This window comes from Orcinus orca, chromosome 15 (genome assembly GCF_937001465.1).
Source record: "Orcinus orca chromosome 15, mOrcOrc1.1, whole genome shotgun sequence".
In the NCBI taxonomy this organism is placed as follows: Eukaryota; Metazoa; Chordata; class Mammalia; order Artiodactyla; family Delphinidae; genus Orcinus; species Orcinus orca.
Genome location: NC_064573.1, coordinates 12897327 through 12913547, shown reverse-complemented (window position 1 = coordinate 12913547; position 16221 = coordinate 12897327). Strand labels below are relative to the sequence as shown.

The 16221-nt window shown below is 41.9% G+C and overlaps 1 protein-coding gene across 1 annotated transcript in view; it reads left to right on the top strand.

The window, feature by feature from the left end:
• The window catches only part of TNFRSF11A (TNF receptor superfamily member 11a), a 257143-nt gene extending 243889 nt beyond the window's left edge, over positions 1-13254 (top strand). The window contains exon 11 of the transcript XR_007471697.1: positions 13241-13254. The gene's annotated coding sequence lies outside the window, so the exon portion shown is untranslated. The remainder of the gene's footprint in view (positions 1-13240) is intronic.
• The last annotated feature ends 2967 nt before the right edge of the window (positions 13255-16221 follow it).

Below are 16221 nucleotides of genomic sequence, written 5' to 3'. Positions count from 1 at the left end.
CACAAAGTGTACACACTGAATGATTCCATTTGTATGATGTTTAAAGCTTGTGCCCCCATGGCCTTCTAGGGTGTCCTGCAGATAGATGTTCAGCTATTAAAGTAGGTTAAATCATATGGAAGCCTCACTGTGTCCTTCAGGAATTTGGCAGTGCTAGCCATGGGAATAAGGTAATTTGAACAAGTATTATTAGGAAACTCTTGTTTACATTAGGTTCTTGGCTGCTTTGACAACATCTATATTCAGAGGCAGTCCTCCATAAAATTGAACAATGGGATAATAGGAGGAAAGGCATTCCCTTTGATTACCTTTCAGAGGTGAATAATGGACTAGGAAAGCTAACTGTTCTGCTTTCTTTCTAAATTGCCAAGCAGGAAGCAGGCTGGAGGGTGGGGTTGGCATGTCCCCACATAATAGGGGCCCTCTCAAGAAAGAATTGAAGGGAGCTTTGGCTGTTTTACAACGCTTGAGTCCTAAGAATAATTCCTTAGGCTGCTGTAACAGAGGGCTTTGCAAATTAAGGGTCTTGAAGCAGATTCTCCCAGGAGGACAGCTGGGCACTGCTCTTGACTAGGGGTAGGCAGACCCATGGCTTACCTGGCTGGGAACATTCTACCTGAGTCACCACATCTGGGGGGGACGAGGTGATTAAGAATCTGCATGTTCGGTCCCAAACTGTTTTATAGAAAAGCAAGTTTCGAAAAAGAAAGTCACTGGGCAATCAATCTCTACTTTCTTGTCTCTTTCGTGCACAAGACTCTAGTAAAACCCGCACACTCAAGTGATACAGGGTTGGGTTCCCACCAAAGTCTCGCCCATTTAATACCACCTTCTGGCATCTGGGATGGCACTTACGTACTCACCCCAAGAGGGCCCCCTCTTCTGCTGCCCATCTCTCTCTCCCAGGCCTGACTTATTCTGGATGGTTAAAGCTTCATCTTATGAATGGATAAAGAAGATGTGGCACATATATACAATGGAATATTACTCAGCCATGAAAAGAAACGAAATTGAGTTATTTGTAGTGAGGTGGATGGACCTAGAGACTGTCATACAGAGTGAAGTAAGTCAGAAAGAGAAAAACAAATACCATATGCTAACACATATATATGGAATCTTAAAAAAAAAAAAAGGTTCTGAAGAACCTAGGGGCAGGACAGGAATAAAGACGCAGATGTAGAGAATGGACTTGAGGACACAGGGAGGGGGAAGGGTAAGCTGGGACGAAGTGAGAGAGTGGCATGGACATATATACACTACCAAATGTAAAATAGATAGCTAGTGGGAAGCAGCCGCATAGCACAGGGAGATCAGCTCGGTGCTTTGTGACCACCTAGAGGGGTGGGATAGGGAGGGTGGGAGGGAGATGCAAGAGGGAGGAGATACGGGGATATAGGTATACATATAGCTGATTCACTTTGTTATATAGCAGAAACTACCACACTGTTGTAAAGCAATTATACTCCAATAAAGATGTTAAAAAAAACACAAAACTTCATCTTAGTGCAGTGTTCTCTAAAGAAGAGTCCAGATGTTTTTCCTGGAGGTTCGTTCACTTTCTTCCCTGTGTACGTAGTCATCTCGTAGAATGTCATGTTGTTCCACCTGGTTAGAGAAAGACTTCAGATTTACCTCTTTTTTAAGATTTGGTGGTGGTGGTTTCTACAATGTCGATCCTAGGCCAAACGGTGGTGTGATGTGAGCCACAGTTTTCTCTGGAGCTCCCCAGCCTGTCACCGGAGTCTCTCTCCCATATTTTGGGTCTTAAGCTGTTTCCCAAACAAAATACCTCTCAAGACAAACCCTGAAACCACATCATACCAAATGTAACTGGCTGTCAACAACCCGCAGCTCAACTAGTTACCTCTAACATTTTCAAAGAGGTCAGTTTCTGAAAGCAAAGGAATCATGTGTCTCAGTATTTTAGGGACTAGCAAACAAGTGAGAGAGTTTATTGCTCAAAGAAGCTCTCCTGGTGCACCAAAAATCACATTAAATAAGCAAATTACAGTTTGTAATGTTCCCTGCTTCCCTATTTTAATATCTCAGAATAGGCAAATTGGGATTTAAAACAATAACGACCACTGATTCATTCACTGCCTCAATTCCAGCTTCTAGGCATGATAAGCCTGCCCTCAGCCCTCAATATAGCAGCAAGCAATTTATGCACCACATCACCTAAATATCAAATCCTTCCTTATGAAGAAAAGTTATATTTATAACTGGAAATGATAATTTTATTCTTATTTAATCCTCCAAAGGGCTGACCACAGAAAACTGAGCATTGCAAACATTTGAAGGCTGTTTATTGGATGAATATCAGAATATTACCCACTAGTGGGCTGTCAGTTATTGCCTTGATGTCTGTCTCAACACTGTGTTAACATACATCAGCTGAAATTTCATACATATTTATCTGAAGGGGGAAAGGATTTTGGGGGGAAAAAGATATCCACTATTTTTTACTAAAATTTTGAATTTTCTGAGGAAGCCCAAAAAAGCCTATTTACTTGGACTGACCTAAAATGCAACACTTTTAATACCAACTTGATATATTTATGACCAGGCTTCCAAAATCATGTTCAACTTTATTCTTAAATTGACCTCTACATGAGCAATTTTTTCCAAGTTCTTATTTTTAGCCATATTATCTTTCTTTTTCTTGCTGTTTTGGAAATGTTAATGATCATTAATACCAATCAATATCTATTCGTTGAGCCCTAGTTCTTTATTTCTAGTTTTTAAAAGTCTTCATGTATATCATTGATTTCACCTTCATACATATCTGTGAAATAGCAAGAGGAATGAAGAGCTGAATGTTTATCATGAAGAGGGTGGCATAGTTCATAAGCTGCCCTTCTGAGAGACCTAGCTTGGAGGGCAGGTGGAAAATGCGGTGAAAAACGCACAGATAGGGAAGAGTAATGTTGGAGAGAGAGCACAATGTTGTTCTTTTCTCCACTGGAGACATTTTTAAAATTTGGATTGTTCCTTGTCAGTTAAATACCCACATGCTTTTTGAGCCAAATCTGATTTTAAAAGAAAATATTTAAGATATGGAACCATCACAGCACAAAGGTTAGTGCTTTCTTGCATACCAAGCCTCTCTGAATTCTTGCCAATCTTGGAAAATCTGGTGGCTCTGAGTTTCTGTGGACTCTCAACACCCCTCTCTGGTATTTTGGACCTGGCTGAGTTACAATGGAAATATATCCATACGTATGCAGAAATGTCAATATTCAAGGAAAAAATAACTATACAGTATTTTGGAAGTTGCCTGGGAACAGATGTCATAGGTTTGCACAAATTGAGCCTCATTTTGGCAGATCATGAGCGGATATGAGGAGCAGATACTCCTCAGTTCATATGTGGGATGTGGCCCTCAGAAAGTCCTTTCAGAGAACACTGGCTTGACGGACCATTTCCTGCACTGTTATGGGGCGTCTTGACAATGTATTTTACACATTTACGGCTTAAACTGATAACATCCCTGAGGACAGCAATTTAGCGGTGGATTCAAGAACCACAAAAATGTTCATTCCCTTTCACACCATAGTCCCATTCACTCCTGAAAATTGATCTCAAGAAATATTTTGTTAATTTTGAAATATTTTTGCTTAAAGATTTTTTTTTTGCAGTGAATCTATAAGGAAGGATAGGTGTAAAAATAAAGGACATATCATAAATTATGCAATACTAGTTGAATAGCTTTATCAATTATAGCATATTATCCAGTAGAATTTTATGCTAATATAATATTCGTTGGGAACAACAGAATACAAAATTGTCTGTCCCCTAAGATTATGTGTGTGTGTATATATAGAACAGAGCCTGGAAGGGAATGTAGAAAATCAGAACAGATGTTAGAATTGAGGTGGGGGGCTTTTTTCTTTCAAAATCCCTTTTCGTGGTTTTTTTTTTTTGGCTGCACTGTGAGACTTGTGGGATCTTAGTTCCCCGACCAGGGCTTGAACCTGGGGCCACGGCACTGAAAAGCACTGCGTGCTAACCACTGGATTGCCAGGGAACTCCCCTCTTTCGTGTTATTTTAATAGAGGTTTTATAATAAGTAAAAATTTAAAAAGATAAAATGCAACATTGGAACTACTATGAGGAAAGTCAAAATAAGACAACAGATTGTCAGTCTCAGAAGTTTTCGGCTCGAGTCACTTTTGTGACATGATTGACTATAATGCTGTTTAAGTGCCATTTGTCATGCCGGGTTCTCCAGCGCAAGCGCGGAGAGGACGTGTTTAATTGTTTAGTGATGTGCTGGAGGGGGAGGACTTAGCAGCGTCCCATGTGCTTTAATAAAGATGTGCCTGTCAGACTTTTTCTCACCAGACACACCGTATGCTAACGACCTCTCCCCTGCCTTGGAGTGGATCATAGTACCATTGTTCCCTTTGTAATCCTTTAGCTGTGAAGGAGTTCAGATCATGTCATCCCCAAAATACACCGTTTGGGCATGTTGCTTGTTTTGAGTTAAAGGCATTTGAGAAACAGGTGGAAAGAAGAGCGCTCTGACCCTTCTTTTCATCCTGAAAGCAGGAGATAAAACTCCTGAGTGAAAGGTTCCTTCTCTGTACCAGGAGGAAGACATTCTTCTCACCAGTGATGTGGAATTGGGGCTGAGAATCTGTACAAACACACCTCACTAAACTAACCCTCATCTTCCTAGTTACTGCTCCAGCTCAAGTCACTACCCCAGCTCAAGCTCCTTTGTCCTGTCATATCTCTACAAATTGATTGTTCTTTGTTGAAGATGCTATCTATCTATCTATCTATATATATATATAAAAGCTGGAATTCTAAGTTGCCGGTTTCTGTTTTGTTTTAATTTTATTTATTTGTATTTATTTATTTTTGGCTGTGTTGGGTCTTCGTTGCTGCGCGCGGGCTTTCTCTAGTTGCGGCGAGCCGGGGCTGCTCTTCGTTGCAGTGAGCGGGCTTCTCATTGTGGTGGCTTCTCTTGCTACGGAGTACGGGCTGTAGGTGTACGGGCTCAGTAGTTGTGGCTCGTGGACTCAGTAGTTGTGGCTCGTGGACTCAGTAGTTGTGGCTCACAGGCTCTAGAGTGCAGGCTCAGTACTTGCGGTGCACGGGCTTAGTTGCTCTGTGGCATGTGGGATCTTCCCGGACCAGGGCTCAAACCCGTGTCCCTTGCATTGGCAGGCAGATTCTTAACCACTGCGCCACCAGGGGAGCCCCTAAGTTGCTGTTTTGAGTTACTTTTCCTTTAGGTCTCTCCCATGTGATGTGTGCTGCACGTGTTAGTAAACTGCTCCTTCTCATGTTAATCTTTTTGTTAGAGTTCCAGCAGAAAATCTAAGGTGGGCGGAGGTGAAGTTTTGCCTCCCCTACAACTGCAAAAACGAATCCTAGAGGAAGTATTTCTTGGGGAACTAGGGGATGATAAATACCACGGGGAGCCAGGAAGCAGGTCCAACACATGACACAACATCAGTATGAATGACTAGGCTGCATTTTAGTTACAGGGGGCAACGATGTGCTGTAGAGGACAGGGAAAGAAGAGAGTGTGAAGGAGGTGGTTTGGGGAACCTAAACCTTGAAGTTGGGACACTACTTCAACAAAGGGAGATGCAGAGAACTTCCCAGGAGGAGAAAGCTCAGGCAAGATCCAAACCCTAGGGGAGTTCAGGGCGTGTCTCAGTCATGAATGGTTCTTAGGGATGAGACAACACATAACTGCTTTGGAAAGAAGGGAGGGGCATCATCTTGTTCCCCTGTTCATTGTGTTTAGCACAATCTGACATGAAGTGTGTACTCAATAATTGATACTGAGAGAATGAATGAATGAAAACATGGACATAGGATGGACTGGAAAGGGTGGAAGCAGGGAACCCTGGGAAGAGGGACAAAGACTTGAACCAGGGCAGTGTGGCTGTGAAAGAGAAGAATGTCAAGGGTGTGCAGTAGGAGAATTGATAGGAGAGTGGGAAAATAGCTTCAAGGTTGAAAACCTGGGAAACTGGGAAAGTAGAAGAGAAGGGGCAGCTGGAGTTGTGGCTAAAATCACAGAAGCAGCCATGGTTATTTCCATTACAGAAACATAGGAATCCTCTCAATTTATAGTTCATAAAATAAAATAAGTGTGAGCACAAAAAAATTTATTACAAGGTACTATTTTTTTAACATCTTTATTGGATTATAATTGCTTTACAATGGTGTGTTAGTTTCTGCTGTATAACAAAGTGATTCAGCTATATGCATATGTATATCCCCATCTCCCCTCCCTCTTGCATCTCCCTCCCACCCTCCCTATCCCACCCCTCTAGGTGGACACAAAGCACTGAGCTGATCTCCCTGTGCTATGCGGCTGTTTCCCACTAGCTATCTATTTTACATTTGGTAGTGTATATATGTCCATGCCACTCTCTCACTTCGTCCCAGCTTACCCATCCCCCCACCATGTCCTCAAGTCCATTCTCTGTGTCTGCACCTTTATTCCTGTCCTGCCCCTAGATTCTTCAGAACTGTTTTTTCTTTTTTTTTTTTAGATTCCATATATATATGTTAGCATACAGTATTTGTTTTTTTCTTTTTGACTTACTTCACTCTGTATGACAGACTCTAGGTCCATCCACCTCACTACAACTAACTCAATTTCATTTCTTTTTATGGCTGAGTAATATTCCATTGTATATATGAGCCACATCTTCTTTATCCATTCATCTGTTGATGGACAGTTAGGTTGCTTCCATGTCCTGGCTATTGTAAATAGAGATGCAGTGAACATTGTGGTACATGACTTTTTTTGAATTATGGTTTTCTCAGGGTATATGCCCAGTAGTGGGATTGCTCAGTCGTCTGGTAGTTCTATTTTTAGTTTTTTAAGGAACCTCCATACTGTTCTCCATAGTGGCTGTATCAATTTACATTCCCACCAACAGTGCAAGAGGGTTCCCTTTTCTCCACACCCTCTCCAGCATTTATTGTTTGTAGAGTTTTTGATGCTGGCCATTCTGACTGGTGTGAGATGATATCTCACTGTAGTTTACAAGGTACTATTATTGCCACATGGGACCAAGAGAAAATGGGAAGATGGGGGCGAAAAACCCTCCAAGGTAAATTGCTAAAGTTGCTTAGGAATAGGGGGGAGGAATCATTTTATGGAAATAAAGGGATCTCAGGAGTCCCTGCACATTCATAAGTTATATTGAGACACAGTTCATGCTGCCACCTGGTAGAGCTGTGCCCTTGTCCTCTTTGTCTGTTGTCATGGGCTACCAATCCTGGACAGAAAACTAGCTCTGAAACAACTGATTAAATAAATTTAATTACATTGGAAAACATAAATGGGGCCTCGTGGGACTTCTTTCTTTTTGGCCAGCCTGATACAGGCTGAAACTTGAGAACCACTGGGTTACAGTCTGGATAACTGTATTAGGGTTTTCCAGAGAAACAGAGCCAATAGGCTATATATATACATAAGAGGAGATTGATTACAGGAATTGGCTCAGCAGTTACAGAGGCTGCCGTCCCACGACCTGCCATCTTCAAGCAGGAGAACCATGAAAGTCGGTTAACTCAGTCGGAGTCCAAAGACCTGATAATCAGGGGCTGATGTGAAGCCCTGATCTGAGTCCGAAAGCCCTAGAATCAGGATCACCGATGTCTGAGGGCAGGAGAGGATGGATGTCTCAACTCAAGCAGAGGGAGAACAAATCTGCCCTTTCTCCACCTGTTTGTTCTCTTTGGGCCCTCAGTGGATTAAATGATGCCCATGCACGCTGGGAAGGGCAATCTACTTTACTCAGCTCACCAGTTCAAATGCTAATCTCTTCCAAAAAGCACCCTAACCAGAAGCATCCAGAAATAATGTCGTATTAGCTATCTGAGCATCCCTTAGCCCAGTCAAGCTGACACATAAAGTTAACTGTCACAATAACCAGAACTGGTTTTTAGATTGAGCATCACAAATTGATTCCTTTCCCTTCTTTTGTTCATTCAGTCACTGTTTCATTTCATCAGTATTTAATGGGGTGCTTGCCAGATATCACTATATCTGCTGGGATGATAAAGTAGTCAAGGTTTCTGCTCTTGGACAGAGTTGCAGATAAAATACAGGATACCCAGTTAAATTTGAATCTCAACAATGGAAACAATTTTTTTAAGTATAATGTTGTTCCAAGTATTGTATGAAACATCCTAAAAGTTATTCTTTTTCTGAAATTTGAATGTAGCTGGGTACGCCGTGTTTTTATTTGCTAAATCTGGCAGTGGTACTCCATGGCATTTACATTCTTGTAGGGAATACAGACCAAAAAAAGTACACTTACTTAAAAAAGCAGTGCTTTTCAGTGGTGATGTATGCGATTGAGAAATAAAAAGGTATAATACGGTGAAGAGTGGCATTGGATAGGCAGGTTAGAGCAACCCTCTCTGAGGACCTGGGAGCCAGTTATGTGTAGCTCTGAGGGGAGAAAATTCCAGACAAAAGGAACAATTTAGTGCAAAGTTCCTAAGGCGAGAAAGATCTTAATATGTTCTAGGAATTGGCCAAAAGTCAGCATGGATGGGCATAGTGAGGAAGAGAGGCAGAAGGTGGGGATGAAGAGGTGCACAGGAGCTCAGGCACTTAGGCGTTAGCAGGCCAGAGCAGAGAGTGAAGTTTATTCTCTCACTGGAGTATTTTTAGCATAGAGGAGCCGCAAGCTTGGCTTTGTGATTTTAGATGCTATCCTAGCTTCTGCAAGGAGAATGGTTTGTAGAAGAAGCAAGAGTGGGAAGCAGGAGGCGGGTCAGGAAGGGCTTGTTGAGGTCCAGGGAGGAGATGGTACCAGCTGGGACACAGGGTGGTAGTAATGAATATGGGAAGAAGTGGATAAATTCGGGCTAAGTTTTGGAGAGGAGTTGACAGGACTGGCTAATGGATGGCATGTGGTGGGTGGAGGGAAAGAGAAGCAACATGGGTGATGGTGCTTTTTACTGAGATGGAAAAAGACTGGGGTGGATAGGTTTTGGCCAGAGGAAATTGACTTTCTTTTTGGACAGGTTGCACTTAAGAAATCTATTAGATACTCAAGTTAGAAATCAAGTACATGATTTCAGGGCTAGAGATATAAATCTGGGAACTGTCAGCACATACATAGTTTTGAAACCATGGAATGAATTAATATTACCTAGGGAGCATCTGTAGATAAACATAAAGGACCAAACAGGGCACTCCGACACTTAGAGGTCAAACCAAGGAGAAGGAGCCATCAAGGGGGCTGAAATAGGACAAAACCAGACAAGTAGGTATCTTAACAGCCAAGGAGAAAAGTCCAAGAGCAGGTAGGAGTGGTCAGTTGTGCTAGAAAGTCAAATAGAATAAAGTCAGAAATGTGGTCATTGGATTTACAACATAGAGGTCATTGCAACATTTAGAAGATCAGTTTTGCTGGAACAGTGAGGTCAGAATCCTGTTTGCAGTAGGTCACAGAAATGAATGAAGGTGAGTTAAGTGAGGCACCCATTATGAAGAACTCTTTGGAGAAGTTTTACCGTGAAAGGGAGAGAAGTAGGAATGATAGTTGGGGAAGGATTGAGGATCAAAGGGGAAAGATTAGCGATAGAAAGTACTAGAACATATTGTACGTTGATGGGACTGATCTGATAGAAGGAGAGAAATTGATGCTACAAGAGAGAGAAGAGAAATTTGCAGGAGTGAAGTTCTTGAGGAAGAAGAGGGGATGAAATTAATAGCAGCAGGGAAGAAGATGCCCTTTGATGTGACCAAGGACAGTTTATCCATGTAGTAAGAGAGAAGGCACAGAGTATAGATACAGATGCAGGTAGATTTGGAGATTTGGTTAGGGGACAATGAGGAAGTCCCAGGAGGAAGTGGGTTTTTTTAAACCAATTTATTTAATTTATTTATTTTTGGCTGCGTTGGGTCTTTGTTGCTGCGAGCGGGCTTTCTCTAGTTGTGGTGAGCAGGGGCTACTCTTTGTTGCGGTGTGCGTGCTTCTCACTGCAGTGGCTTCTCTTGTTGCGGAGCACGGGCTCTAGGCATGTGGGCTTAAGTAGTTGTGGCACAGGGGTTCAGTAGTTGTGGCTTGCGGGCTCTAGAGCGCAGGTTCAGTGGTTGTGGTGCGCGAGCTTAGTTGCTCCGCGGCATGTGGGATCTTCCCAGACCAGGGCTCAAACCCATGTCCCCTGCATTGGCAGGCGGATTCTTAACCACTGCGCCACCAAGGAAGTCCCAGGAGGAAGTATTTTTTATTTAACGTCAGCTTCATCACAAAAATTGGGTGTGTGTATAATATTGTAGTTCTGTGTATATATATATTTGCAAATTATGTCAACTACCACTTCAGTTGAATCGAAGACTATCACAGCTTGGTTGGATGCAATTACAAATTATGTGTATGCCATGAACGATTTCAAATATATGTTTGCTCCATTCAGCTTCTTTGTTTAGAAACTGTGGTTTAAAAAAAAACATAACATGAAAACTGCCCTCTGAACAAAATTTTAAGTGTACAGTATTAACTATATGAACATTGTTGTAGAGCAACAGAACTTCGTATTGGATGCCTGAAATTTTCTACCGGTTAAATAGCAGCTCATTTCCCCACCCCCGGTCCCTAGTAACCACTATTGTATTCTCTGCTTCTATGGGTTTGACCACTTTAGACGCCTCTTATAAGTGGAATCACGCAGGATTTGTGCTTCTGTGACGGCTTATTTCACTTAGCATAACGTCTTCATGTTATACATATTGCAGGATCTCCGTCCTTTTTAAGGCGGAATAATATTCCACTGTATGTATAGACCATATTTTGTTTATCCTTTCATCTGTCAATGGACATTTGAGTCGTTTCTACCTCTTGGCTATTGTGAATAATGCTGCAGTGAATATGGGAATGTGAATATCTCTTTGAGATCCTGTTTTCAATTCTTTTGGATAAATACTCAGAAGTGGGATTGCTGGATCATATAGTTGTTCTATTTTTAATCTTTTGAGGAACCTCCGTACTGTTTCCACAGTGGCTGCACCAGTTTGCATTCTCACCAACAGTGTACAAGTCTTCCAATTTCTCCACATCTTTGTGAACACTGGTATTTTCTGTTTATTTTATAACGGCCATTCTAACAGGTATGAGGTGATATCTCATTGTGATTTTGATTGACATTTTCCTGATGATTAGTGATGTTGAGCATCTTTTCATATGCTTGTTGGGCATTTGCATGTTTTCTTTAGAGGAATGTCTATTCAGAGCCTTTGCCCATTTTTTAATTGGGTTGTTTGCTTTTTTTGCTATTGAGTTGTAGGAGTTCCTTATATATTTTGGATACTAACATCTTATCAGATATATGATTCACAAATATTTTATCCCATTCTGTGGGTTGCCTTTTCACTCTGTGGATTGTTTCCTTTGCTGCACAGAAACTTTTTAGTTTACCATAGTCCCACTTGCCTATTTTTGCTTTGTTGCCTGTGCTTTCGGTGTCATATCCAAGAAATCATTGCCCAGCCCATTTGGCTTCTTAACAGTATTAAGGGTGAGTGTATTATTTTGCCCGTGGTGCAGTGATCCTCCAAAAATTATATTCACATTTTCCTGCAAAAACAATTCATTTTATTTTTAATGGTGACCTCTGAAACGGAATTAGCAGTAACATCAGACATTTCATGTTTAATAGAATGAACTACAAAAACTTTACACTGATTCCATGAATTGTATGAAACAACAACAGCAACAAAAAAATCCATTATTGGTCTAAACTTTTCTTTTTGAGACATGTGATGCCATATCAAACCATTATCATTAACCATCTGTAAAATTTTGTTGCTGCTAATAGAGCCAACGCTAACAGTGATTGCCTCATTTCTCATTTCTGCAAGAAAATTGAAATAAAAGGAAGCAAAATTAACTTAGGAGAATAGTTATTTGATATAAACAAAAAGTCATGCTTCACAGAGTGATGTCGATGACAGCTACACATGTCACATTGTTGTATGGGGGGATAACTACTTAAAATTACTTCTTAAATACTCCTTTGACAGAGATGCTGATATTTCTTCAGCAGCTTTGTGCCTTCTGGTTTTTGTGTGGTCAGTGATAGGTCAACAACGCCCATGGTGGATGACAAATGTCAACAAACATTCTGACCAAGCCATTTAAAGGGCTCACTCCCCAGGTTACTATTGAGACCAGTGTTTCTTATTCTGGTTCCTGTATGTTACCTGCTTGTTCTGAAAGCTTTTCAGATTTAAAAAAAAAAACTCTCTGGTGTCTTAAATTTTCCAGCGTTATGGTTCACTGTAAGTTTTTTCCAGTCGAGGTGCTCAGTGGAACCTTTAAATTTGGGAAGACATGTTTATTTCTGTAGTCGAGATTGCTAATTGCCTACCTAATAAGTCTTTCCTTCTTTCTTACTAACAGACTATCTATGCATAGGATGGCAACATGACTAATTAGAGTTTCCCAGCCACCCTTTTTGGTAGATGCAGTCTTGTGACACAGTTCTGTCCAGTGAGATGTAAGTTGGAATCATAGTTGGCATGAATGATTTTGCCCCTCTTCTTCCTGATAGAAACACCGCTGCAAGGCCCGAGAAGGGAAGAGTGTGGCAGAAGCGAGCCAGCTTCTCCAGGGCCACCTCGCTGTACAGCTCCAGGGAGCACTGCTTACATGTTATCTGTGGAATGATGGTTCCCTAGAATCTGCAGTGCAGTGACCCTGCAGGGAAAGCCGTGCACCAGGGTACTGTCTCAGGGGGTGGGTAGCACTGGCCTGTCTTACATGACTTCCAGGAGTCTTGCTCTTTTCAGTAAGGCTTTGTATTCTTCCCTCTATTAAGCTTCATGTCCCCTGGATCAGAATATCTCTGGTTCAGCCTCCTCAGAGAGCAAACCTGTCATCTGTTGGACGGCGGAAGAGCGATGGCCCTGGCTGTGGTGGCAAGGGGGAGGATCTGGGGGTCTAGCTCTTTCTTATGAGTGAACCCTCTTGTTTTCAGCCGTACCCCAAACCCTGGGTTCAGAGATGTCTGATGCTTTCAGATCCTCAGCCTTTTGAGGATTCATCCTGGATTCCATTTACAGTTTGTTGGCTTCTCCAGGCATAAACACTTAGCAGGATGGAGAAAGCTGAAGCCAAATTAGATGCCTTATTACCTACCAAAATTTTGTTGACTTCTTTTTTTTTTGCATTTCCTCTCCCATTCGCTTCCTCTTCTTTTATTCCTTTATGGCTATCTTAGTGGGTTTGGAGAGGGAGTAGAGATAAAGTTGTGCCGGGTTAACCTGAGGTTGACGGCTGCAGGTGAGAAGGCGAGCCTAGGTGAGTTCTTATCAGCGCCTATGCGGAGAAGCCTCAGGCTTTTAGTCCACACCCTAGCCATGTGGACTGAAAAAATGAATAGCAAGTTATAAAGAAAAACATTAATCTAATTCACAGTTTTATCTGGAGATGCCTAAGCCTAAAGAAACAAAAACCTAAAATAGTTACCAAGTTTCCTCTTGAATGACCAATAAAGCAGCTGCATATAGTTACAATAATAAGAACAATTCACTCTCCTCAGCGCTGTGGGACTCCCAGCCCGTGGTCTTTCCAGGTCATTGTGTTTCCATTAGACCCAACTTGCCTCACACAGATGCTGCTGCTGGTGGTAAAGATGAAGCTGGTGAGGATGAAAGCTGACACTTACACAGCGCTTAGTGTGTGCCCAGCATGTTGAATATTTTAATCCTCACCACCATCCTCTCCTACATTTACTATTATTATTCCCAACAGGGTAGGAAGGCACAGAGCAGTTAAGTGACTTGCACAAGTTCACGTAGCTAGAATAGTTCAGATAGAATAAAGGGTTAATATTTCAAATAGAATAGAATGATGCAAAGCCAGGATCTGAACCAAGGGGATCCTCCTCTAGAGGCTTTGCTTGTACAAGTGCACCATAGATTAAAAAAATACTTGAATTTATGTATCACTTGACAACTTCAAAAGCAATTTCATTTGATTTCGTTCAATCCCCGCGGTCGCATTGTACAGTTGAGAAAACTGAAGCCCATCCGACTCCAGATAGTACTAGTAAGGTAACTTAACTCTTACCTAGTGACACATTTATGTATGTTGTTTCTGAGATTTCCAGAGCACTGTAGCCCTAAGCTCAGCTCTTGCACTGGTTCGTTTTGATGATCATGAACATTCATTTACACAAAATTCCAAGAAGAGGCACTCTAAAGGCAGTATAACTACTCGCGTGCAAGTTATAAGTTGTTGGTTGAAGCCTCAGAAGGTATTTTCCCATAGAAATAACGTGAGTCACAGTAAGTAGGCACGTAGGCTAACCCACAAAGGCCAGAATGTTACTTCTGTGACCACCGTTACCGCAGCTCTCTAGGGCCTGGGAGGGAGGAGGGAGGGCCCTGTTGGTGGTGGCAGCGCCCCGCACGGGAGGGGTGAGGCGGGGACGGGCCAGTTATAATCTGAGTGCAAACTGGGGCCACTGGGCATACTTTACACCTAATGGCCTCACTCAAACCCATGCCACTGATGCACAAGGGAATAAAATTTGCTTTTATTTTGGAGTCAAAAAAATTTTTTTATTGACGTATAGTTAATTTACAACATTGTGTTAGTTTCTGGTGTACAGTAAAGTGATTCAGTTATACATATATATGTATATATAGATTCTTTTTCATTATAATTTATTATAAGATATTGAATATAGCTCCATACTATACAGTAGGACCTTATTGTCTATCTATTTTATATATATAATTTGCTCTTTAATCAAAGAGATTTCCAGGAACAACCCACACTCCCCATCTAGGGATACGGGAATCTACATTTCTGTGCTGAAAGAACCAAGGGTGGAGAGAGGGCAAATGACAGGCCAGCTGAGAGCCATTTGTAGAAGGAACACTAGGTCCAAATAAGGCTGATTTCCCGAAAGGATTCTGCTCCTTCCCTCTAGTTGTTGGGCCCCTAGTTTTACTATTAACCTACAAACCTCGTATAATTAGAGGCTCTGTTGTTCCAGGGTGACATTAGGAGAATCTTATATTCTGAGCTAATGTAATCAGTCATGTTAAAGGAAGACTTCTGTGTTTTACAGGCTTCCAAATTAGGGGTCTTTGGGGGATAACACACTTGCCATCTTGACCCAGGATAAGAGCTGGGCATGATCATGCTTTAATTGATTTTTTTAAATAAATTTATTTATTTATTTTTGGCTGCATTGGGTCTTTGTTGCACGTGGGCTTTCTCTAGTTGCACTGAGCGGGGGCTGCTCTTCATTGCGGTGCGCATGCTTCTCATTGAGGTGGCTTCTCTTGTTGCGGAGCATGGGCTCTAGGTGCACGGGCTCAGTGGTTGTGGCTCGTGGGCTCTAGAGCGCAGGCTCAGTAGTTGTGGCGCGTGGGCTTGTTGCTCCGCGGCATGTGGGATCTTCCCGGACGAGGGCTCAAACCCATGTCCCCTGCATTGGCAGGCGGATTCTTAACCACTGTGCCACCAGGGAAGTCCTGCTTTAATTGATTAATTCTAATATTTATAAAGATAATAATCACTCATTCATTCAGTTATTCATCTATCTCCTCTCATTCTAAAAATTATGTGAGGTGAGCAAACATGACGATGATGATGATGATCTGAGTCCATGGATTCCTTGAGTCTTCTGCAATTGTGGAAGAGTAAACATTTCTGTGCAGGGGGCTGGTTTTTCTTATTGTCCGTGCTGGGAGATTGTTTTATTTTACTTTGTATTTTTTTCCTGAGAGAGATTAAACAGGTTTTACAACCCAAGCTAACTCCTGGCCACAGGGCATCCCCACTGTTTATTATCAGAGGGGATCAGATAAGAGATCAGCCATCTTAAATTCTAGAAGCTTTGTAATGACTAACGGCAGTGGTCAACACAGCCTCCAGGACCCTGTAATGTTGAGAGACTGTAGTACCTTCTAAAGTCTTAGAATAAGCAAAATCCACTTGAGAGATTTTTCTTATTTTGAGCTCAAGGAAAACCGCAGAAAAACAGATGCACTTTGAATCATCTGCTCCTTGCTCAGGAGTCAAACTGAGGGCTCCACGGCCCCTCCCTCCAAGATGAGGATGCTCAGTGATGAGTCACCATTGTGGTCCAGGCCACCCATCCATCCTCACAACACCACCACTAGTGATAGCTAATTGGCAGCCCAAAGGGCGAAAAGTTCTCTTTTTATTTTCACTGAGAAAATTGAGGCCAAATTTTACCACAAAT